Source organism: Suricata suricatta, chromosome 1 (assembly GCF_006229205.1).
Source record: "Suricata suricatta isolate VVHF042 chromosome 1, meerkat_22Aug2017_6uvM2_HiC, whole genome shotgun sequence".
Lineage (NCBI taxonomy): Eukaryota > Metazoa > Chordata > Mammalia > Carnivora > Herpestidae > Suricata > Suricata suricatta.
Genome location: NC_043700.1, coordinates 44,692,617 through 44,719,416, shown reverse-complemented (window position 1 = coordinate 44,719,416; position 26,800 = coordinate 44,692,617). Strand labels below are relative to the sequence as shown.

The 26,800-nt window shown below is 42.3% G+C and overlaps 1 long non-coding RNA gene across 1 annotated transcript; it reads left to right on the top strand.

The window, feature by feature from the left end:
• The first annotated feature begins 18,565 nt into the window (after positions 1–18,565).
• On the top strand, positions 18,566–26,188 carry LOC115295680. The gene is made up of 3 exons (XR_003910534.1): positions 18,566–18,993; positions 25,415–25,510; positions 25,977–26,188. It is a non-coding gene; the product is annotated as an uncharacterized LOC115295680 (long non-coding RNA).
• Positions 26,189–26,800: the final 612 nt, after the last annotated feature.

Here is a 26,800-nt window from a genome sequence, read left to right as displayed (position 1 = left end):
AGGAGGAAAACACACCTCAGGCTTGATTGGAGGAGACAGGCGAGAGCTGAGGTAAAGACTTCCGCCATACTTCAAGATCCATTCAAGGTTTGAAGCAAGAGAGCGTGTTGATTAATCTATTTGCATACTTCCAGGACTTGATAACAAGCCAGAGTGTAGTATAATTTCATAGGCACTGATTAGTAATAATAATGAGGACTGTGATTAGAGCCCTGAATATGGAGGGGTCAGAGCAGAGCAGAAGGCAAACATGAGTCAGCAGCACAACATTATTTGAAAAATAACAAACAAAGACCCTGAATGGCCTGAGGAGCCATGTGGATGTCTTTCATTACATGAAGGTTGATATATGAGGCTTTGTCATTGCACAGTTTAAAATCAGGGAACTTATTTCTCAAATACTATCCTCAGAAAGCTTCATGGAAATTCAAGAGCCCACGGCAGCTTGTGTTTCAATAAATGTGCCTTCCTTGTGACTCACGGGTCTTTCAGGATGCAAGATCTGCTGTGATTCTTCAATTCACCCAGCAACTTCCATCACACAATCCTTGACCGAAGAAGTGGGAAGAACCTTTTCTAGAAGACTCTTTGCCTTGCTGAAGAAGGCACAAGGGTTCAGTGGTAAAACAACTGTGCCAGAGACCAGAGCGAGTATAGGGCCAAACTCTGTATCAGAAACCTAGCCTCCGACTACCTCGTGCTCTCTAGACAGCCAACCAAAACTCCAACTTCATTCCTCTGCTCTAGAAAGCCAGATTTGAGCAACAGGACAGAGTTACATATCATTTGGCTGCAAAGTCCTGGGATTTGACAAACCAGCTTAAAAAGTGCTGCTCTTCATTAGATCAGTAAGCCATTTTTGAAACAGTGTTTCACAGTAGGAGTGTTTGGTGAGGAATAGAAGCAGAGTGACATTTCTAGCTAATATGTTTGGATAAATTAAACTGTGGTTGATGTCTTCATTTGAGGAAATGCTTCTCACTCCAGAACAAGTGTGAGAGGATAACTTGAGAAGCCCATCTATACTAGCGCATGTGAATATATGTCTGAGTCTACACAAACGCCCAGCTGAAAATACCACCCATATTCCAGCTGCCGGGTCTGTAATACGTCTTTCTCCCGAGAGTGTGTTCTGCAGCCCACTCATAACAAAGGCCTGCTTAGAGGGTCTCCACGGTCCTTTCAGAGGTAACATTCTCTATAATTTGAAGTTTTCCTTCAGACCTCTTAGTTCTTTTGCTAAGCTTAAAAGGTAGTATTCATCTGTTTTAACTTTTGATGAATTCTGAGCTTTATTAATAAAATGTTATAGCACAATTCCTTTTAAATGTGTTATAAAAGCTTTGCTCTCTAATGCCTCATTCAAACACTTTTTTCAAAAGAATATATCTTCAGCTCTGCTTGCTGATAGCAGGCTTTCCTAAGTTGTCCTTTTGATTCTATCACATAGTAGATGAAAGACAGCCACAAATCCTCCTTACTGAGAGATGGGGTCTATGTCCCTTCCCTTTGGATCTGAGTGGGCTCATTCCTTCGTAACCAAAGAATACAGCTGACACAATAGTGGGCTCGTTTCTGGGTCTTGGCCTTAAGAATTTGGAAGCTTCCACTTCCTGTCTCCAGAGCATTCAGCCATCATGCTGTGGCAGAGACAAACCAGCTTCCTGGAGGCATCCACGTAAAGAGGAACTGAGGCCCCAGCTGAGCACCTATCCAAATCCAGTACCGACCTGCCATCATGGAAGTGTGCCATCTTGGATGTAGGTCCTGTGGCCCCATTTCAGCCATTCAAGCTGACACTGAATGGAGCAGAGAAGAGTCAACAGGCCCCTGACCAAATTGCAGATTCATGAGTGAATGGAGGGTTGCACTAAGGCAGTCTGTCATGCAGCAATAAATGCCACTAATAGTAATGATGATAATGAAGATAACAAAGGGTAACATTTCATGAGCATTTATTAGGTTTTAGATATAGTGCAGAGCACTTCACGTGAGTAATATCATTTAATATTCACAACAAAGCAAGTAAGAAGCTACTTTTACTCTCCTTTATAGGGAAGGAAACCCAAGCTTCAGGTGACCAAATACCTAGTCCAAGTTCATTTGGCCAGTAAGTGCAGACATAGATCACCAACCCGAATCTGCCTTCCTTTTTGTTCTGTACTGCTCCCTCTGTGTCTTGATGTTCTTGATGACTTATCCTCTGTGTGATTATGCCCATAGCCTTTCTGAAAATAATACCTATATCTGTTCTGACAATTCTGACTTCTCACAAGCTCGCACCTGATCTCCGTAAGAGCATAGATAGGTAAACGTCTCCTTGGATCTTCCACCTCTGTGCTACCTCTAAACCTTACCGTTCTCTTCTGCAATTCCTGTGTTTGCCACTACTTCCCTTCTGGGCAGTGGTGATCCCACAGGAGATGGGCTAGGTCTTATTCTTCTCAATAACTTTAGCATCTTGCACATTGTTGACTCTGCACAAGTATATTTAATTACATTAGTTTCCTGCTTCCACCCCAAAGTCATTATTTCCCAAAGCAAACCATCATCTCCATAGTTTCCTCTTCCGTATTCCACCAAAGATGCCACCATTCTCACAGTCCCACAAACTTGGTGGCATTTGACACCTTCTTCTCCTTCAGGCACTAAGTCTTGTCCATTCTTCAGAACGCCTCTCCCCCAAGTTCTCACGTGTCCATAATAAACCCTCAGCCCAGCAGCTCTCATTATACTACCTGTGGATTAGTCTTGCCTCATCTTCTTCCTTCCAATCCATTCTGAACATTTTTTCACAAAAGCCAAATGAGTCATTTTAATGCATTGCCCTCTCAATTCCTTCAGTGGCTCGTGACCCCAGGATTACATGGCACTGTTTTGTGAATCAGTTAGGATGCTTTCAACTGCAGTTAAAACCCAACTTGGTCTAAACAAGGAAATCTGGAGTTCAGAACCAAGATTTCACAGGTTAGGAGGTTATGGATCTAGTTTCTTTGCATCTCTCCAGCATTAGTTTCCTGCATGCCTGGTCTCTCTCATTTATGTTGCCACATGGTGGCATCAGGGGCTACATGTACCCTCAATAACTCCCAGTAGATTTGCTCCTTGAGGCTTTTTTTAAGAGTAAAAAAAAACTTTTACAAAAGCATCCAGTAGACCTTTCCTTTCATCTCTTTAGCAAGTTAAATTTGCTGGGGCTTATTTCTTACTTGTTAGAACTGTCCTATAATAATGGCTGGCTGCCATTCTCCTTCCTCTCGTCTTCATTCCGGGACCCAGAATGAAGGAGTAGCCCTTCGATGGGATGTTACCCACACTTTCTTAGGTCGAAGTGAGCCTCATGTACAAACCTGACACTCATGAGGCTAGGGAATTGGTGGGAGTCAGAGACAAGAGCAGCAATATCAGGAATACTAATATTCTCCGGCCTAATTGGGTCACATACTGATTCTTGCAATAACTCGCAAATGGGTGTCGATTTTCCTTCTGCCAGGGCATATCCCTTGAGCTGAAGTCCAGTTCCCAAGAAGTTTTGCTATTATCCAGTTGGAGACTTACGATAATGTCCAATATGCTTCACACTCAAAGTCTCTCATACTGTATCCCAACCCAGAGGTCCAGTCTCCTACTGCTCTCCTACGCAACCAGAGGACATCTCCATCATTTGTTATGTTGCTTTTCCCACCTGGAATGCCTTCTTCAAGCCTCCCATCTGGGACGCACCTAACCACCTTCTAGGAAGCTCCATCCATCATTTCCATCCTCTGACATTACTCATTCCTCTAACACCAAACATCAGACACAACTTACTAACACGAACTCTTAAAAGATATCCAAAGACTTTAAAAGTAGCTTAGCTCAGCATCTCCTAGAGGGAAAACACCCTAATCCTATAAAATGCTTTGTGCCCTCCCACCACAAATGTAAGTGGTAAGAAATGTGGTCAGAAAGCCTGCATGTGTGTTATAATCCCTTTTAGCTATTTGTAATGTTCAGTAACATACTAAAACCTGTGAAAGGTTCTTACAAGGTTATTATAATTAATAAATCAATAGTTTAATAAGAAAAATATAAATTATGTTAAAATCTATTTCTGAAATACATGAATATATATTTGATAAGATAATCATTAATTTTTTAAAACTAAGACATTGTTAAACTTTGTGTAAATTGGCATTTTCTATACCTATTTGTCACTGATTAACGTCCTGTACAACTAGTATTTCCCGTGACCCACATTGGAAAATGCTGATGTAGGCCAATTCTTTCATTTAATAGACAACATTACTGAGATCCAGGGAAGTCTAGACACTCATCTAAGGTCACAGAACAAATGTGGTGAAATAGAAAGAGATGCAGGCTTCAAGGTAAAAGTCTGAGGAGTATTTCTGTCTTTTAAGTAAACCAGCAGCTTTAGTGTAGGTAACCACAAACCATCTGGAACATCTGGGTCCCTCCTTCTTTGTTACTTGAGGATCTTAATAATATTGATGTCTCACGTGTTGTTAAATGAGATAATGTGAGAAAACACTTTCTGAAGGGCACTATTTCATACAAATGTCAGATCATTTCATTCATGGAGAATGGGAGCTAAAATTCAAGTCTCTGGACACCCAGCTGGCCCTCCATTTCTATACCATCCTGCCGCACCACTCCTTTAGTTCCTTAATTCTTTTGCTGCCTTATTAGTTATTTGGCCACTTTTTATCTGTGTGCCTGTGTCCTCAGCAAGACTGTGAGATTCTTCAAGGGAGTGAATGCATCTTCCATTTCCATTAGTTTCTCATGGCACCAAACACAATATGATATATATTAGTAAGTATTTGAAAAACAATAAATTGGATTTACTCCCAATGACAATTGGAAATAATACCAGCATAGAGAAAATAAATTTTTCAGGTAAGCACTAATTTCTTTGTATCTACCTGAATATGAAGAAAGAATTGAAGGTAATTCCATGCCCTAAAAGAAGTGCAAAGGGAGTTTCAAAGAAAATGAGTTAGATAATTTAAAAGTTTGACCTGAGAAAGGAAGGTTTAGGAATTGAAAGATTTATTTTAGTACTCATTATGAAAAATTCTAATTGTGCTTCATAATGACAAGTCCTTGCAATGTTAAAGTTCTATATATAGTTTCAAAACACTTTAAATAAATATACTTGAGTATATGTTCCATAAAAGACTTGCACTGACAAATACAAATTCTGGGGAAATTGGTGAAAACTGAGTTTTTGTTATTTTCATTTACTTAAGAATGGAAGGAATATTCATATCATCCATAATTTTAGAATTTCTTATGTTTAAAGCATCAGTTTCCAGGAGTGTTGGGGTGGCTCAGTCGTTTGAGTGTCCAACTCTTGATTTCAGTTCAGATCCTGATCCCAGGATTGTGGGATCCAGCCCTGCATCAGGCTCTGTGCTGGGCATGAAGCCTGCTTAAGATTCTCTCTCTCTCTCTCTCTCTCTCTCTCTCTCTCTCTCTCTCTCTCTCTCTCTCTCTCTCTGTCTTCTGACCCTCTCTCCCATTCCTGTGCTCTTGCTTGCTCTCTCTCTTTCTCAAAAAAAAATAATAATAAGGCATCAGTTTCCAAATAAGTGGGAAATGTTTCAAACTCTGTACAGAAAAGGTCTCATCAGTGCCAGGATTATTTTTCTCTCATAGGTCATGAATAACATTTGAAGTAGAAACAATTTATTGGCATTGCTATTTCAGGATAAAAATTCTGTTTTCTTGCCCATAACCCTCAACAAACACTAATGGATAAAACTATTTTTGGAGCTGACTTTAAAAATTACAGTTATTTGGGTGTCTGGGTAGCTGAGTGGTTAAGGGTCTGACTTTGGCCCAGGTCATGATCTCATGGTTCATGGGTTCGAGCCCTGCGTCAGGCTCTGTGCTGACAGCTTGGAGCCTGGAGTCTATTTCAGATTCTGTGTCTCCCTCTCTCTGCCCCTCCCCAACTGGTGTCGTGCTCTGCTTCTCTATCTCAAAAATAAATAAACATTAAAAAACTTAAAAACTAATTACAGTTATTCTAGTTGTTTGTACAGTATCTCCCTTCATACAATTCTTCATTAATATTCCCAGGTAAATAGGTTCACAGAACATTATTGAGGGGCATATTTCCCATCTCCTTTACAGAAATCCTGGCGATACTTAAGAGAGAAGACATGTACTTTTACTACAAACATATTTAGAAATTTAACTAGCCAAAATAGTATATAATCACATGTACCAGTCAGGACCAGCTACCTTTTGCTACAATACTAAATACCTCCTAAATCTCAGTTTATTTCTTGCTCTTGTTATCTATCCAATATGGGGAGTCAGGTGGCTGTGCTCTTCCTAATCATTCAGGGAGTCCATCTGAAGAGGTTCACCAAGTGGGTGACCAGGAGAGCTGTGGCATATCACACTGGCAATTAAATGCTTCTGCTCTTAGCAAAAATACACATCATATCACTTCCACTTAATTGAATAAAAACATAATCTAATCATGTCCAAGTAAATCTCGTCATATTCATAATGTCTTTTGGGGGTTGGCTATTCGGGCTTAAACTTCACTCTGTGCACTCTGGTACATTAGTCACTACCCACGTGTGGCTGGTGAGCTCTTGAAATGTGCTAGTGCCAACTGAGATGTGCCAGAAGTAAAAAATACTGGATTTCCCTAAGAATTAGCACAAAAGACTGTAAAATATTCCCTAAATCATTTTTAAATATTGATTACAGGTTGAAATGAGAATTTTTATATGTATTGGGATAAATAAATCATTAAAACTAATTTCACTTGTTTCTTTTTAGTTTATTTAATAGGTCTATCAGAAAATGTAAGAAGTCCATAGGTGCCTTACATTGTATTTCTATCAGATAGCAATTCCCTGATCAGTTCAGGGTTTTTTCAGCCATTTCAAGAGTCTGCTCTTCCTTTCCTCTCAAGGTCCACCTCCGGGTGGGCAGTGTGCCCCTGGCAGACATTCAGAGAGAGGGTTTATCGGCACAGGCTACCCTCTGCTCCCCTCTAGATTTTATGGAGATGGACTTCATCCTGCCTGGTCTTTCTGGGACACCCTGTAAACCTGCCTCACCCAGCTGAGGTTAGTATTCCCAGCAAGACTTTGATCAATACAGCTGATGTCTGGACACAGGCGAGAGCTTCTTAATGAGGCTAAGAGGTCACTATTCGTCCTCTGTCCATCTCAGGTCCATTGTTTTCTTCCTGGGGCAGATTCAGGCCTTCTTTATAAGGTTGACAGTGTCTTGGAGGAACACTCCCAAACTTACAAACATTTTTTATTGTGGTAAAACACACATAACATAAAATTTACCATTTTAACCATTTTATGTGTACAGATCAGTGACATTAAGTACATTGACACTATTGTGCAACCACCACCAGTGTCCACCTCCAGAACTTGATCATCTTCCCAAATTGAAACCCTGTACTCATTAAACAATGTGCATTTTTCATCATCTCTTTTACACCTCCATGGAGCTCAACACAGAATCTGGCCACTGCCTCTCTCTCCCTAGAAGGTACATCAGGGACTCAGGATACAGGTCTTCTCTAGAAAATTCTCAACATCTCCAAAGGAAAACTTCCTACACAAATACTCTATGTCTGTTGCTTCTAGATACTGTCCATATAATGTTTTACCTAAAATTTTTTTAAATTTTATTTTCTTTTAGAGAGAGTGGGAAAGCAAGAGGGGAAGAGGGACAGAGAGAGAGAGAGAGAGAGAAAGAGAAAGAATCCCAAGCAGGCTCCATGCTCAACATGAAGTCTAACTCGGGGCTGGATACCATGAGCCTGGGATCATGACCTGAGCCAAACTCAAGAGTCAGACGCTCAACCAAATGAGCTATCCAGGCTCCCCTTATTTAAACTTTCAAGAAGTAAGAGGGGTGTTTGTAAGATTCTTATTAATGGGGGCATGAAGCCTGAGGTAGGACTATCCTACAATAATTAGGACATATGTTCATCCTATGTATTATTCAGCAGTCCTCAAAGTGCAGCCTGAGGACCTCTGGGGTTTCTGAGACTCACTCAGGAGGTGGGCAACGTCAAAACTATTTTTAAAATAACACAAAGATAATATTTGCCTTTTTAACACTCATTATTATGAGTGTACAATAGATTCTTCCAGCGACCACATGACATATGATGTCATTGCTCTGATAGGTAAAGAAGTATACACTTTTGTATTCTTGAGTTTTCCAGAATTTTCTCTGGTTGTTGGTTTAGGGTATGAATATGTATGTTTTCAGAGATTAACTCTCTTTTTTCTCAGGGATTCTACTGAACTTCTGTAAGCTATCTTCTTAAATCTGCTACAACCTTTGCCTTTGCAATTTCATTTTTGTCCAACAAATCACTATTTTGAAAATTCTAACTTATTATTATCCTTATGAATAAATTCAAGAAGAAGAAAGTATACTTTGTTGTCTTCTTTTGAAATTTTTTAAACAAAATATCGGTTTTAATTTCTAATAAAGCAAATATCAGTATATATAACCTATCCACCACTCCTTCCAAAAAAAAACCCTGTGGGGTTCTCAATAATTTTCAAGAGCATAAAGGAGTCCTAAAACCAGAAAATTTGAAAAAATCCTGTTATAGATAAATTTTACACTGTCTTGGGATTTTAGCCTGCTTGGACACAAAAGTCTTCATTTCTCTCAAGAAAACATACCTCCTACAAAGAAAATTTTGGTTTGGCATGACAAAGGCTAGGAATTTGAATCTGTTTTCTGTAGTCCATTGTCCCCAATGAGGTCTTTTTAATGATACAGGGGCTGAGGGAATAGAACCAGAGAGGATTAAAAATCATATTTAATAGTTCAAAATGTTATGTTTACATGTGCATAAGTCATGTTGTGTTGGGAAGAGGATATCTGGTCAGGACCTATGGTTTTGAACACCCAAAGCCTATCTGGATGTCAATCTCAGCACTTTGAGATGGTCAAAAGGTATCTGAGTAAAGAAGATAGCCAGACAAATAAATGCTTTTGACTGGGGACTTGACCTTTTTAAAGTTTATTTATTTATTTTGAGAGAGAGAGAGAGAGAGCATAAGCAGGGGAGAGGCAGAGAGAGAGAGGGAGAGGTAGAATCCAAAGGAAGCTCTTCACTCAGCACAGAGTCCAACACAGGGCTCCATCCCACAACCATGATATCATGACCTGAGTAGAAATCAAGAGGCAGAAGCTTAACTGACTGAGCCACCCAGGCATCCCTGTAGACTTTAAACTCCAACACATAAACCTAGCCATGGTGAGCTGAGTTAGGTCACATGATGTCCCAAGGACTTTCTGACTATAATAGTGCCTCTTACTTGAACCCATTCTCTCTAGAAGCAAATGTGGATGGCCCAAATAACTCAGTAAGGTAACAGATAAACATTTTCTAAAATGGTTACATTTTTATCCACATCTCATGACTTTTAGAGCAAAGATGATTCCAAGACAAAGAAGACCAAAGAAAGAAGGTAGAGAGTGAGGGAGGCACCATTTGACCTAGTAAAGCTTAAATTCCTTAAATTTCTACTAATGTTACTTTCCCCAATCATCTTGATCAAAATTAATAATAGGATAACCCAACCTTAGCAGCATTCCAATATTCTACACTTCTGGGTAGGAGGTGGTGGTGGGAGGGTGCCTTACCTCTTTCTTGAGCAAGGTAACTTGGTTCACTCCTAGATAGTAATCAGTCTGGCCCACTCAGTCCCTAAGACAAGGAAATTCCAAGCCTGCCAGGATCCAGCATTCCTAATAGCAAATGTAATGTGGTACTGAGTTGTAAACCTATTTCTAATGTCCTCCAGGAGATAGTCAAAGATCCTGCTGGATATTGCTTCAACCAAACTGGGCTTCACTGGGCCCAGCCCACTCCCAACCACATGGTCAGTGCCAGTAGATGGTCTAAAAGACCCCATGCCAGTAGAGGATCTAAAAGGGTGACTAGTCAGTACCCAGAATTCCAGTGCCCCTTGACCACAGTCATTTGGGAGACTGGGATATCCTTAGAGCTACCTCTAATATCAGGTCAGTTCTCTTAGTCAAAGCCACATTTCTTCTCTCCCCTGTCAGCCCACTAGTGTGGTCCCCAAAACTCCTCGTTGCATAACAGCATAAGGCCTAATTTATCACCTGTCCATATTCACTTAGCCTCCTCTATCCTCCAGTCCTTGACACTTGCCTGATGGAGAGGTCTAGCTTCAGTCACTGCTCCCCTCCACATGGTACCATTGGCTGCTTCTCCCCATTCCCCATGTAGGTGGTGGGCTCGAACATGGTTTCCATCATGCTTGTGTGACAGAAGCTCCAGTGCCCAGGTGCAACATGTCTAGACCTATGGAGACACTGGCTCCTCCCACCATTTGCAGAATCAGGTAAAGTGCTATGCCATTGGGCATGGGATCCACTTCCCTGGCAGTATCTCAGTGGGGCCAGCTAACAAAATCCTTAAATGTGGAGCATGAAGTTTCACCAATAAGAGACAGGATGAGAATACAATCCTCTAACAAAAGATTCCCAGGCACAGTATTTGGGATAGCCTGTCCAAAGATGTCCCCATGGCCCCATGATTGCATAACTGGTTGGTTTCTTTCCCTCCTTTCTTGACTCTCCTCTTTATTTCCTTTGAATTCATTTCCTTTCAAAAGCCTGGGCATCCCACACCCACTCCCACTTACCCAATAAGGCATTATTGCATAAGCTCTGCTTCAAGTCCTGTTATGATATAACTTAGACACTGAAAGCCTCAGAGAAATTGTTCTTCTCAAAGGATGGACAGAAAAAGATGTTGATGGGAAGATATCTGAACCACACCCTGTGTGCCCAAAGCAATGAAAAAACAAGTAAAATTCTGATACAGAATGCACCTATTCAACAGGAGTTTTGCCTCTTGTAAATGCGGATACTCTTGTGCTCCACTTAATTCTGTTCTTCAGTCTCACACTCTGCCTCGTCTCCAGCTCCCTGCTCCCCACTCCTTGCCTACCTTGGCCCATGGAAGTTTGTTTCACCTCTATTGCCCCTTGCTGATCTCCAGATTTGCTTTCACCTGTGCTCTTTCCAGTCTGGATGGACTTACTGAGGCCTCTGGTTTCTCTCTTTCTCATGTGGACTCTCATGCTACACCCCTACTCCAAGGGGCTCAGAGAGCCAGCTCAGCAAGTCTCAGCATGTAGCCGATGTATCCTGTGCCCTTGAGAAGAAAAGAAATATTTAGAAGCACTTGCCTAGTAATGTGGGGAAAGTTTTAATGAGATAATATTATAGAGAATTAAACAATTCCCTTTTATGACTTTTGCTTCTTATTGTATTATGAGGATCAGGCTGGAGAAATGGAACCTCTAGAGGAAACCCACCAGATGACATGTGGTTAGAATTCAGCCAATACACACAAAGTATTTTGAGGAGAGGGGGAGACTGAATTTTGTGGACAAGTTGACTTTTTTTCATCTCTGTTCCTACAAGCACTTTCACCAAAAACTTGTCCTGCAGGCATATTATGAATAAAATGCAATGAATCCAGTTGGTTTCAGGTTAATCAGCTAAAGATAATAATCACCAAAGATATTTGGTAAAGAAAGTGATAGCTGGGGATAGACCTGCCTTAGAATAGGAGAGTTGGGGGGGTGGGGGGGAGAGAGAATTTGGATGAAGAAACTGAGGCTAAAAAACTGAATGATAGTAACTGCTGAAGATCACACCACCCATGTGGCCAAGTCAGGCCTAGACCTAGGCCTCCTGCCTCCCAGGATAAGGATGAGTTTGGCAATTTATTCTTTGGGAAGCCCAAAGCAGACTCTCCCTTTGGATCATAGGACATTTGTATTATCCCTTGGCTGTATCAGCGTCTATTGCTCTTCTGTCAGCCTCCAAAAACGGGACATGAAAATGGATTTGTTCGAGTGGTGACCCATAGATTCCAAGCCTTAGCACCTTTTTAAATGAGCAAGTGACACAGTGCCAGGCAAGATGCAACCTCCGCAAATGAATTAATTAGACTTTCAAAAAGAGCAAGCAGGCTTGCGGTGGTGTTTTATTACACAGTTTTCTAAGTGGTAATTGAAAAAGAAGCACTTGATTTTAAATTCCCTCCCCGAGGTGTTAATTATGGCAGGGAGGGACTGTGGAGGCAGAATCCTATGTAAAATGAATCGCTCCATCGCTCAGGACTTGCAGGGTCCAGAGCCCCTCATACTTGCTTTGGGAAATTGAAAGGGAAAGAGCAGGACACAACATGGTGGTTTGGCTTTTGGATCTTTAGCCACTGCTCTACTGGAGAAATTTAAAATACTCCCGTTTGGTGATCTTTCTCCAAAGCACCACAGATCAGAAGGTTAATGTGAATGAAATTAAAGGAAAACAGGTAACTTGAATTGTCTTCTGTGTAGCCTGTCACGTCCCTTCCATTTGTCCTCCCCCACTCCTTTTCCTTCTATCCAGAAAACAGAATCTTTGGGCTAACTCAATGCCATTCAAGTTCCTTAAGACTTGTTGATGGGGCACCTGGGTGGCTCAGTTGGTTAAGTGTCCGACTTCGGCTCAGGTCTTGATCTCATGGTTTGTGGGTTCGAGCCCCACCTCGGGCTCTGTGCTGACAGCTAGCTCAGAGCCTGGAGCATGTTTCAGAGTCTGTGTCTCCCTCTCTCTGACCCTCCCCTGCTTGTGTTGTCTCTCTCTGTCTCTCAAAAATAAATAAAAAACAGAAAAAAACGTTTTTAAAGACTTGCTGAACAGCTACTATGCATCAGACATTAGAACTCTACACAGGGGTAAATGACATTCTGTACTTGCAGAAGATGTAACAAGGGGAAAACAGGCATGTGTCACAGATGTGAACAGACCAATGGCCCCAAGAAACAAGGAAGTACAATTGACTCTTGAACAACTTGGGCAGGGGGTGAAGAGATGCCAGCTCATCCCATCAAAAATCTGTGTATGACTTTTGACTCCCCAAAAACTTAGCCTCGAATAACCTACTCTTGACTGGAAGCCTTACTAATAGCATAAACAGTCGATTAACAAATATTTTGTGTTATATATATATATATATATTATATACTGTATTCTTACAATAAAATGAGCTAAAGAAAATGCTAATAAGAAAAACATAGGGAAGAGAAAATACATTTACAGTACTGTACTGTACAAAAATCCGTGTCTAAGTAGACCCAGCCGTTCAAGCCTGTGTTGTTCAAGGGTCAACTGTACAGTGACTGTGACGGACACAGATGGTGGAAGATTTATCCATGGTGTTATTGGTCCATACAGTGTTAGGAAACAAAGTCAGATTTGAGAAGCATTAAGAAATCATCTAATCAAATTCCTTCACCAGTGCAATAATCTTCCTGGACATTCGGGATTCAAATTAGTAAGATCAGTAAGAGTGTGGCTTCTAGAGACAAAGTGACACTTTGAATTATGGCTCCCTCATGTGACTTCAGGCAAGTTACTTAACCTCTCTATGTCGGAGTGTCCTCATCAATAAAATGAGGGGATGATATACATACCCACCTTTGAGGTTTTTCATGAGACCGAAGTTCACGTATGTAAAGTACTTATGATGGAGCCTGGTACATGGGAAATGTTACCTACATGAATATTTGCATTGGCATGGCACAGGAGGACTCTCACACATGAGAGAAGGATGATGCAGAGACACTTGCAGGGACCTGTAAGGGATAGAAAGGTAGGCACTGAAAGGGACATAACACAGAACCAAGGCACACAAACATACACATATATGCATGCACATACATACACACATGATGCCCAGACAATAAGCCCACCTCCTACCCAACCTACTTTGTAGAAGAAAAGGAGAGAAGGAGGCTCCATCAACTGAGTATTTACACCAAAGACACTGAGGAAAAAAGGTGTGGAAGGGACTGCATCTATCTGAAAGTAATTAGGTAAGTTTTTGCTAAGGAACCAAGGGAGAGCTTAAGAGCCAAGTTAAACTCAATTGCAGAGACAAAGGTGCTGTTCTGCACAACTGAGATTGTGACTGTGAAATTCAAACCCACCAATGAGATCAATGAAATCACCCATGACTAGCTGCCTCCTTTCCGGTGCCCTGTGTCCACAGCTGCTTCCTCTGAATGTTGCCAGCTCCTGCCCCTGCCACTCCCCGGAAACCCCATTTTGGCAAATCACAAAATGAACCCAGCACCTCCTCACCCAACCTGGGTGGGCAATGGCCCCAAGTGACACATGGGACTGATAATCTTTAAGTCTGAGAAGCCCCATGAATAGAGTGGGCATAACGTGCCAAACCTGATGGAAGAATGGGGAATCAGCTGACCTACAGAATCACCTTCCTGCAGGGTTTTAGTGATACCTGAATGAAGTGATGCATGGAAAGTGCGGAGCAGGTGCTCAGGAAAAAAGTGATTATATTCTTGTAAGTCATTATTTTAATTTTTTGTTCTGAGATCTCTGAAGTTGTGAAGCACACGCACACATAAGCATGTATCAGGGCACCCTGATGCAAACTATGTATATGTGCACACAATTTAGGAAGGCTCAGGGGAGTTCAGCTGGAAGGTGTTCCATAAGGAAACAGTGTGGTGGACAGAAGCACCTAGGAAACTTTTAAAGCTCCTGTTGTCCAGGGCATTCCACAACGAAATCAGAATTCCTAGGGACGATTCCCAAAGTCAGTAACTTTTTAACTCATGTGCAATTGCATCGTGCTGACAAGGTCAGGACCCCATGCTATAGTTCTGATCCTTGCTTCTCAAAGTGTGATCTGGGACAGGCAGCATCAGTATCTCCTGGGAGCTGCTTGCTGGAAGTGCAAAATCTTGGGCATCACCCCAGATCTGCTAAGTCACATCTGCAGTAGAACAAGATCTCCACCTCTTGGAGTTGTTTTGTTAGGATTAAATGAGTCCACACATGTCAAGGGCTGCTGTAGAAGTCCCAACCTCAGAATTACAAGTTCTATTTTCTCCAGCTCTAAAAAGCTTTGGCAGTACCTGGGTCCCAGTTTTCTCTCTGGTAAAATAGGACTTTGGGCTCACCTCTGGCATCCAATCAGTCTGTGAGTGGAGGCATGTGGCCTCCCACCCAGCAAAACTCCTGATGATCCTTGGTCCTCCCTTCCCTCTTCAGCTGGTGTCCCTGGAGTGTCCTGCTGGGGAGTCCAACCCAGGAGCAACTGAATCTGGCAAGAGCTAAAAAGTAATTCCCTTTAAATCAATAATTTGCAATTAAACACAGAAGACACTGAAGCCAAGTCGGGGAGTGGGGGGAGGGCAGGCGTCTGGAAAGAGGACAGCTGAGCACTTCAAGCCTTCAGAACTGAGAAGGGGGAAAGCCCAACCCTTTCCAAGCAAACAAATGAACATTCAGCTCCATTGTTTGTGAGGAAGCAAGCACTGGGACTTAAGTGGTACTTGAGGGGTGAAAAAAAAATCAAGAGCTTATATCAGCAGGACTCAATGCCAAGAGCTAATTTACTTTCCTCTGTGCTCTCTGCTTATACACTTCCCATGGCTCAGTGCCCCACTCCACTATGCTGGGAACCTCTGAAGGCTTAGAACGGGGCTTCACAGTTTGCTGGATGCAGGCAGCACCCAGCTCATGAGAGAACTGGAAGCCTGCCTGGGTCCCCCTCCCCATCCTCAGCAGCAAGTGTCAGACCGGATTGGGTGAGTGCCAGGCAGGCAGTGCCAATGGGGATCACAGACGCGATGTAAGCAGGCAGCTCCAAGGAGCCAGGATGGGCTGATGGTGGATAGATGCTAATAGTGATGCCTGCAATCTGGGGCCCAGAGCCATCCTACAGATCTCCAGAGATGGGCCAGAGGCTTGCTGAAATTCTTGAAACAAAATTGAAACGTGCTTCACTTTTTTTTAATGTTTTTTATTTATTTTTGAGAAACAGAGAGAGAGAGCACAAGCAGGGGAGGGTCAAAGAGGGAGGAAGACACAGAATCGAAGCAGGCTCCAGGCTCTGAGCTGGCTGTCAGCACAGAGCCCGATGCGGGGCTCGAACCCACGTACCATGAGATCATGACCTGAGCCGAAGCCCGAAGCTGGACGCTTAACCGACTGAACCACCTAGGCACCCCCATGCTTCACTTTTAAAGTTAATGCATGCCATGTGGCATTGGGGTGGGGGGCAGGTATAAAATGGAGTATACAGAACTGCAGCTCTGGAAAGACAGGAAATGCAATGTATAGAGATTATAAAACAAAATACAGGTGTTTTGGGTTCCCCCCTCACCACAGTCAAAAGAGAAAAGAATACCACCTTTTTCTTTCATGACTATTAGCAAGTGGCTTACATACAAGTCACTTACAATAAGTCAAAGCTGGACATCTTGCCCGGAAAGACAGAAAAAGGAACAACATTTATTGAGGAGCTAGTATGTGCCAAAGTCTTGGTGCTTTATGACAACATCTCCTCTGGGCCTTTGAGTCCATTTGGACACATATTTTAGTATTAACTTCATTTTACTTAGAAGAAAATTTCCCAGGACTGATTTTGAATTCCAAAATATTCATTTGACCTCACTGTATGTCAAACACTCTTCTAAAACATGAAGAAAGATTAAAAATTACAAGACATAGTCCTGATATATAATGTCAGAAAAGCAAAATTCACAATGGAAAGGTGACAATCTGACAAGTGTCAAGTAGTACTAACTGGGTAGTGCAGAAAGGAATATGAACAGAGACAGAGAGATCAGGACTTCAGTGGACAGAAAGACGCACAAGTTAGTGCAACAAGTTAGTGCTGAGGCGAGCTTAAAAACATGATTTGGAGGGTGAAGGGGAAGAAAAAGGGCAGTTGGAACTAAGGTACAAAATGAGAGAGGGTAGATTTGACCTGTCAGGTGGTATGAAGACCACTCATGATTTATTTTTCTTTGAAGGTGATAATCCAGAATTTTAAAAATGGTGACTCTTGTTCAGATCTGTTTTACTTCTAAGGGAATTCTAATCCCACAGCATAGTGAGGAAATGTAACTATTTGGTCATTCAACAATTATTTGCTTGCTTCCTTTGGACCAAGCAACCACACACATCCACTGGCTTGGCACACTGCTAAGAGCTCATCCACCTGCAGAAAACATGGTGCCAGATTCTAGTCTCTCAATAGGTGACACAGAACTGTAGACTAAGACATCCACCCAACTATAACTACTTTAGAGCACAGGTGTGTGCTGGTGCTGTTCTCCTAAAGGTAGAGCATGTAGAACCTTGGGAAAGGTTCCAGGCATCTCATACTAGTCCTCTGGAGTTATTTTTATTAGTACCCATGAAGACCCAGGTGCACCATCACTAATTTTTACATACTGACCAAACCCAAAGTCATCGTCATAAGAAGAAAGAAGAAAGAGACATGAGGCAGAAGCAAAACCACCTTACTGTAGAAGTTCTGCATCTTCTTTCCCAAGGAGAAGTGAGGAAGGCTGGTTCAGAGCTCTCTCTTCTCTATGGAAGAAGACATTCCATCTCCAAGGAGGAGAAATTCTATTCTCAATTGTTTAAATTCTAGAACCATCTGTAAGACCACCATTCCTCTGGGTGCAGCAGAACGCAAGTTCACAGGGCACATAGTGTTATATCTTAATACCAATTGCAGCAGTGTTGTGAAGTGTCCCAGGTTCAAGTTCTTGCAACATTTCTCTTCTTTTCTCACTTCCTTCCTCTAACCAAAAGTGGTAAGAATGTCTGAACTGCTCTGAGCAGCTGTCACCTTTTATTTTCTCTCCCCATTGGATTCTCTCTCACTCTCTCTTCCTCTTTCATTTATATATCTGTCTGTCTGTCTGTCTATCATCTTTCTATCTGTCTATCTATCTTGTGCCAGTTAGACATTTAGGAAAACAGCAGAGGTCAACTTCATTCTTATCACTGAGGTACCCACTCTCTTTGGGTCCTATTTGCTAGGAGTCTGGCCTGTTGCTCCATTGCATGAAATCCAAGACTTCTATCTGAATGTTGAAAGAAAAACATAATTCACAAAACTTACTCATTTTTGAAGCTATGTTGCCCTGCCTGACCTAGGAATAGGCCCAATAGAGGAGATTCAGTTCAATTACTGGAGTCCAATATCGAGGTTTGGGAGGAAATACTAAGCAGAAATACTGCTGCATTGCCTTACTTTGCCTCCCTTGTGCACCTCTGCTTTTGAGGAGGACCCCCTGAGAAGAACTGTCTAGACCAACACAATTCAAACATTTCTGAGTATGTCAGTCAAATATAATGGTAAGGGCTTCCTAACACCACACCTTAATTAGACTCCATCTCCATAACTTCCAATACTCACCCAAAATAATTAACTCCTTGGGATTCAAGGAAAGTTGGGGGTTCTATGCAAATTCTCCCTTCTCTCTCCTCACCCCTCTTCTGTGACTAATACACTCCACACACTTGTGTGTGTGCACACACACACACACACACACACACACTCACTCACGCAGTGCAGCTCCACACAAATTAGATTGAGACGTTTTCTGGAAAAACAATCCATGGTTCTGTTTCCATGGAAGCAATCTCATGTCCCCAGTGGCAGCAAATGGCAGGCAGACGGCGGTAAGGGAACTCACAGTGCCGCACTGGGCCTTCTCCCTCACCGCCAACCGGAGCAGAATGCACCGCAGGAAAGCGGGAGGCAGAGTTGAGCTTCACCAGGAAAACCAAACCTCAAGGGAGACAGTGAACCCCAGCTGTGCCCCCTTTTTGGGGCACATGTACATCTGGGCCCTCTGGGCACGGCTCCAGCCAATCAGCCAGGCTGATCCTCCCACAGCTTTTCACAAAAGGCTGCTCCCTCAGAGCAGATGGCGGCGCCTAAACCAAGATGGAGGCCGCCCGGGGGAGGGGGCTGGCGCTGAGAGCACATCCGTTCCTCTATGCAAACGCCCCCTTCTCACCACCCGCTGTGGGTAGATGCCCCTTGTTTCCCTCAGCTTCTAAAGCCAAGACTCCAGAATGTGGCCCCTCCACCACTAGATGATCCAAGTAAGGCATGAATGAGCATTCTTTTAACATTGTAAGAGTTACGTATTCATTGTGGTGTGTTTTAGAAACGAAAACTATGCATGGATATTATCGCTTAGGGTAACAGTAAAAGTAGGTGTTTAAAATGTGAGTCCATTTTAAGGAATGAAGTAACCATTGGGAAAGCTGAGGTAAAGGAAAGATTACAATGTCCTCTGTCAGGACTAGATAACTTTCCAAGCAGGAGGAAAAAATTCTTGACCCAACAAGGTACAAAGTAGGGACCCACCAGACAAATTCTCCATATAGGGCCAATGAATGTATTGGAGGTTCCCTTCACCTCTCTTTGATTGTAACCTGATGCTGCTGCCCAGCACTTTGTGTTGGCCCCCAAGACCAAGGTCAGAAGGGATGCTTGGTCCATTTGGTTCTCTTTAACACTGTCCAGAATCCTGCCCTGGGTCATTTCTGGCCAGATGGACAGGACAATGTAGAAGCCAATCTGCTGAAAGCCTCTTTGTCTTCCCACTTAAAACCATTCCCCGGGAGCCAGATTTGAGCAGTCAGCAATCTCCTCCTTTCCGTCAGCTGCACCTGGCTCTTCTTAGCTTTGAAGGCTCAAATGCAAGTTCTACCCAGAAGTCATCTACAGCCCCAAAATATTCTTCCCAACGTCTCACCACCCCCCCATAGCATTGCTGCAAAAGAAAAACTGAAAGTAGTAGGGGCGTAGAAGTTTCTAACCCTCTCTCCCTACTCCACCCTCTTCCCAGAACCTTTGAAGTTTCTGGAGGAAAAAGTAAAGAAGCAGACCATTGGTTCCCCATTGTAAGGTAGTAACAATAACAAAAAAGTAATGATAATTGATATTTATTAAATTTATCTAGATTCATTATATCTATGAGGTAATTATCATTAGTCCCATGGTATAGACCATCATTCTAAGACTCAGAAAGGTTCAGTATTTGATTAATGAGAGGCAGAACCAGGACTCAAACCCAAGTCTCTGTGTCTCTGAATCTTATTCTATTTCATGGACTCAGCTGCCCCCCTTTCATGATCTTCCCCAAACTCCACTGTGTCCTTTTGTGCCTGTCCTGACCCCTCCCTACTTCCTCTGTGCATGTAGTCAGAGGAGGTCCCGGGAGACCCCATCAATCTGAACCCCTGTAAAAGGCCATTTCCTCATAACACACCCTGAACATCTGTAAAAACAATTTCTCCTCAAGCCTACAACTGAACCTCATAATAAAAACTCACCATCCAATATAGCCTTAAAAAAAAAAAAAAAACCTGATGGCATTTTAAGTACTAGGGGGACTTAGTGATGTTTATTTCCTACTTATTCTGGGAAGATGCTTGCCTCTTGCCTTTTTGGAACAGGGCTATCTATGAGACACTGTGATATATATCTATTTTTCCATTGGGAAGACTGTGCTGGTCTTCAGCTGTATAGATTAGATTATGCTGCTATCGGGGCACATGGGTGGCTCAGTCAGTTTAGCGTCCAACTCTTGATTTTGGCTTGGTTCATGAGCTGACGGTTCATGGGTGCGAGCCCCACATCGGGCTTTGGGCTGACAGTGTGGAGCCTACCTTGGATTGATTCTCTCTCTCTCTCTCTCTCTCTTCCCTACCCATCACTCTCTCTCAAGATAAATAAATAGACTTAAAAAAAAAGATCATGCTGCCAAAACAATCCCTAAATATCAGGCATCTTAGTTCACTTCTCACTCACTATGAGTCAACTCCGGGTTCAGGTGACTGTCCAGCCAACTAGCCTCAGTGTTCAGGCAGCTTCCATTTTACAGCCCTCTCTCTCTCAAGACCACTGAGACAGTGGAAGAGAGAACATGGAGAACTGCATACTAGCATATCTGGCGTTGTCCAAAACAAGTCATATGGTCGTGGCTAATCCAGGGGGTTGAGGCTGTGCAGTCTCCTCATGTTCCCACAGGGGGAAGAGGATCAGAAATATGGAGCAGAGGCACCGTTTATCTTCCACAGCACTCACACACCTTCTCATCCCCACGTGTAGGGGTGGCAGCGCTGTCAACAGGAAGGCTTCACAGAGAACCCTGGACGAGGGTTCATGGGACGAGAGCTTGAGGCTCTTCTCAACCCCTTCTTAGCTGAGTGGTCTTATGGAACTCAGCCGGCCTCACTGCCACTCCACTGGCGCATGTTCCATTTAATGAGGAGCAACGTCACGGGATTAATTTAAATTTGGCAATGAATGCTTCTAACAAAAAATGTGCCACTTCTTAGTACTTTAACATGTGTTAATGTTTATTTAGTTTGAGAGAGAGAGAGCACAGGTGGGGGGGGGGGGCAGAGAGGGAGAGAGATAATCCCAAGCAAACTCTACATTGTCAACACAGAGCTGAACGCCAGGCTCAATCTCGAAAATGGTGAGATCATGACCGGAGTTGAAATCAAGAGCCAGATGTTTAACCAACTGAGCCACCCAGGGACTCTACTCTTTAGTATTTTTAAGGCCATCTTCTCAGGGCATCTGGGTGGCTCAATTGGTTAAGTGCCCAACTTCAGCTCAGGTCATGATCTCAGGGTCCGTGGGTTCAAGCCCCACATCTGGCTCTGTGCTGACAGCTTGGAGCTTGGAGCCTGCTTCAGATGCTGTGTCTCCCTCTTTCTCTACCTCTCCCCTGCTCATGGTCTGTCTCTCTCTGTCTTCAAAAATGAATAAACATTTAAAAAAAATTTTTTTAAGCCATCTTCTCCCTTATAGAGAAAGCAAAGAATAAAAACACAAACAAGCAAACAAAAACAAAAGCCACGACACCTGGTGGGCTTCTGACTCTTGATTTCAAGTCAGGTCATGATCCCAGGTTGTGGGATCAGGAGCCTGCTTAAGATTCTGTATCTCTCTCCCTGTCCCCCACTTGTGCTCTCTGTCTCTGAAATAAACAAAACCAAATGAAAGTTGAACTGGTTTCAGGTGTCCTGAGTTCATATCCTAGTTCTCTTCTCTTTATTAAAGTCATTTGATCTCTCTGAACATCAGTTTTGCCATTTCATAGATGATGTTGTTTATATCCACCCCCGTGAGACATTGCATACACAGCACTATATACATTGTGAAGTTCTCCACAGATAGAAGGGATTAGCATCCTCCTTTCCTCCTCATGTCACAAAGGTGTCTCCCCTACCTCCTCATCTTCCCCTCAGCTTTCAAACAAGTTCAGTCTCCCATCCTCGAGAGGATGTTTCTTCAACTTTCATGGCCAACTCCCATTTAATTTTCCACATAATCTCTTCATTATTGACTGCCAGACTTCCTGGAAACAAGGCTGCACATAGGCCTGGTCCCCATTCTTATCTTCCAATCCCTTCATGACACTTTTATTTAGCTTCTGCCTCCACTATTAGAGGGAGATGCCATTTAAATGTCCCCTGGCCTCTTTATTAAGCTCTATCAGTTTTGCTTTTCCTGGACTTACCGCAACATTTGACAACAGGGACCACCCTATCTAATCTGACTGATTCCACACCCTGGTTGGTTCTTTCTAAATTCTGTTGATTATATCTATAAACCATCTCTGTTCTATTGATTCTACTTCTAAAACAGTTCTTACATCCATCTTTCCTCACTATCTCTTTGTACATCCTGTTGAGTCTCTGTTACTGGCTTTATTCCCGAAACTTCTCTTACATCCATCTCTACTTCATTCTCTTTGCTCCTGCACTGGTCCAGGCTCCCAGTCACCTTTGGCATGGACTGTTGCCTTAGCTCCCTGATTGGTCTTTCTTCTTCCAGCTATAAAATGGGGAGTATAATATGTACTACCTAGGCTCTGAAGGAAATTAATTTAGATCTTAAAGAGGCAGCTTAGAACAGCTGAGCTGCTGGTATTTATTAAATATAGATCCTTTCCTCCTCCCCTGCTTAATATACTGTCTAGTTTTCTTTCTCAGGCCTTAATTGACTATCATTCACCTCTAAAAACCTTCAAAATTTCTCCATCTCTTCAAACTCTGGCCCAAATACCTCTTCTAAGCCTCATGCGCAGGTGCCCTCTCCCCATTCCCCCACATCTCTACTGTAATAGACTTTTCAGTGTTCTGCAGACATATTTTTGGATGCATTACCTCCTCCACTTGGAACTTACTTCTCTGTCTAGGAAGATGGCGCTCTCTACCCTCCACATCCCAATATCAACATTAAACTTGTTGTAAAACTTTCCCCTATCCTCCAGGTACAAACTCCTTAATTCCTGCACTTGATTTTTGTAGAAGCATAGTATTTTGTCCTTTGGTATGAGAGGTAGCTATGGGATGTAGTTAGTATGAGTAGAGACTACCAGCAGGGAGACAACTCACTAAGATGTGTACTCCAGGACTAATAAATGGCCTCTTTACGAAGAAAGGAGGAGGTGTAGAAGAAAAAGAGGAAGACAAGAACATACAAGAAGGCAATGTTGTGGAGGAGTGTGAGAGCAAGGACCCATGGCTCTGGAATCAAATGAAATGGTGTGTGCTGGAAGGCCAGGGTAACTGAGGGAATGACATGCAAAGTGGAAACAGATTAGTGAGGAAGGGACCAGATGGGTGCCCTCTGACTGTGAATGAAATGGTGCTCATCTCTGGTTTGTAGTCTGTCCATTAAATGATATCATATAAGATTTTTGTTGTTAATTAAGATTATTCCCATAACTAAAGTTTAGTAGTACCTGCAGGGAGTGAGTTTGGACCATCCATTTAACGTACCTGATGGGCTAATGCTAAATGAAGTGAGATATTACAGACCAAGTTCTCATAAGAGAGCAGATGTGTGTGTTGGGATTGGTCTTGCCTGCAAGCTTCTGTAAACCAACAAATGGTTAAGTAGTAAAGGATTGATTTGTCTCACATGACAACGCACTGGCCCAGAGCTAGTGCCATCCGGATTTCAAGCTCTTTCCTATCCCTTTCCACCAGTCTTAGAACGGCTGCCATCTCTTGTGCCCCACACTCACTCCAGGCAGAAGGAAGAAAAGTGACAAGAGACCCCACTACTTTTTACATTTCATTGGCCACAGGAGTGAGAACATGGACCCTCTTGGCTGCAAGGGAATCTGGAAGGGTCATTTGTAGCATTCCAAACTCATTGTCACAGAAAGGCAAAGGCAAAGTGACTAGACACAAACTACCATATCTGCCACAGATGAAATGAAACATATTTTAGAATTGTTTGTCATTTGTCTGTGTTCCAAGCTCCCTGAAAGCATTGGCTTAGTAGTATCAAAACAAACAAATGAACAAACAAGCAACACCACAGACCCGGCATATGTTAACCTTGAACAAATACTTGTTGAATTATGTTTCATGAAAGGAAATATGGGAGATAGGGTTGGAAAAGTGAAAGCTGATGGCCAGGATGAGTTCTGCTCAACAGGAAATACTCCTAAAGGCCACTGAGTGGAGCTACAGTGGAAAAGCTATTTATTTATTTGTTTGTTTGTTTGTTTACATTTACTTATTTATCTTTGAGACAGAGAGAGAACAGGAGCAGGGGAAGGACAGAGAGAGAGGAAGAGAGAGGATCCCAACCAAGCAGGCTCCATGCTGTCAGCATGGGGCTTGAACTCATTAATCAGGAGATCATGACCTTGAGCCAAATTCAAGAGTCAGATGCTCAACCGACTGAGCCACCCAGGTGCCCCATAGAATAGCTATTTAAATGGTGACTTATTTTTACCTACTCTACTTCTAAAGGGATTGAGGTCATATTTCCTAATCAAAACAATATTAAATAAAGCAACTTGGGATATAAATGAAGTAGAACTATCTAAGAACAGCTAGAGAGAAGAGCAATCTCATTGCAAGTTAGTGTAGAAAGATATTGAGTATAAGCCATGCCAAGTGGAAGGTCAAGCATCAAAAGGGGGTCCTTAGAGGTATAGTTTCTGGACATAAAGGGGCCATGATCATGAGAAAAGATGAGAAATAAATACAAATACCTGGTGTGGGCATTAAGGCTTTTTAATAGGTTGTAGCATAACCTACTTCCAGCTGCTGGAAAAGTTTCTTCATTAATCGCCTCTAGGACCTCAGAAAGCCTCTGAGAGCATCTGGCTTTATTTTGTGTGTCCTATCCCTGACCTCTCTTGAGAGGACAGACCCATCTTTAGGGACCTGAGAAAATGTAAGAGGCTACTATGTGCCAGGTATGGTGACAGGCACCTTCACATATCTCAGCTCATCTGATTTCTGAGCCACCTCCATTGGTAGAATTATTTTTAGTTTTTCTCCTGGTCTGCCTGAACATTCTCCAGGAGCCGTCCTGGAGTAAGAAGGCAAGAGGGACTGCCTAGAGTGAACACAACAAACACACACAAAAATCATATAATTACATGGTCCTTCAGTTAATAAGATATTTCAAAGTATTTTCACTGATACGGTCATATTTGATACTCAAAACAAACATTTCTCTATTGGGCAGGTTTCTGGTAATTGACAAAAGAAGAAGGAACAAGAGTATTTCTACCATCAATGAGTTCATAGAGGTGCAAAAAACTACAGAAAACTGCCCCACAAGGTAATGTGTCTTGGAAGCTCAAAGTGGGTGAGGCTGACTCTCTCTGGTTTCATCAAAGGTGACTTAAAAGCTTGCAGCCTGGGCTATGAATAGAAGCACAAAGAGAAGTGAAGAGAGACCAACAGACTCAAGGAGAGGGAGACAGAGCCAGAGAGACAGAAAGAAACATGGGGAGAAAGTAGGCTGTAGTTTTGCAATTGGGGGTCAATGAGATGTCCCTATTTCCTTACATGAAAGCTATTTAAACTTTAAGTGTGAAATAACTTCTGTTCCTTGCAACCAAATGATACCTGATTACAACAACTGTCTAGGCATCCTCTTTTTCTTGGCAATCAAACATAAAAGCTGTGTCCTCTAGCAAGATTTCTTAGTGAACACTGGATTCACTCATGAGCTCCTCCCTCTTGTCCCTTAAACTCTCATCCCATTTATATCACCCCCTGGTGTCCATCCTACATCACTCTAGTCCTTACTGCAACCGCACTGTCCTCCTACTGCTGGAACATCTCTGCCCTGTGCATCCTGAGTCAGGTTCTGAACTTCTCAAGGAGACAACTAAGATCCAGCTAATCTGACTGGTGACTACAGGCCGAACAGCTCTCTTTTCCTGATAACACATGTAGAATTAATTATGTAAGCAAAAAGCAGACAATAAAATGCACCCACTACCCAAGTACATCCATTGTTACCATTTTTAGTATGTATATTTCCAGGTTCTATTCTATAGACAGTTACATGTATTTTACTCAACAAAAGTAAAATTATGCTATACAAATCGCTTTGTAACTTGTTATTTTCATAGTATTTAGGTAATGGTCTTTTCATTGCAAGTAGTAAAAAGCAACTTCAAAATGGCTAAAGTGAAAAGGAAAAAAAAAAGATGGAATTCTAGGAAGACTTTAACAGCCAGGCAGCCAGTGTAGGAGACCCAAGGGGGCCTGGCTTCTTCATCCTTCCCATTACCCATTTTTTGCCTCCTTGGGCTCTTTCCCCATACCTCTCTGAACATCTGCTCCATCCTTCACTAATAACTAAGAAGTTTTGTTTGCATTTATATATCCTATCTCAGGCTTAAACTTGAATATTTCTCTCTTTTTTCTTAATCCGATTTTTTCAAGCTTTTCCTTTTTCTCCCCCAATCAAAAAATCATTTCTTAGATGTCTTTTAAATAAATTCTACTATTTTTCTATTTTAGCATTTATTAACTTATTAAAATATATCCATTCTTTCTTTCTAGTTTCCTTGGGTTCGTTTCACTATTCTTTTTCTAGTCTCCATTACTTTCAATC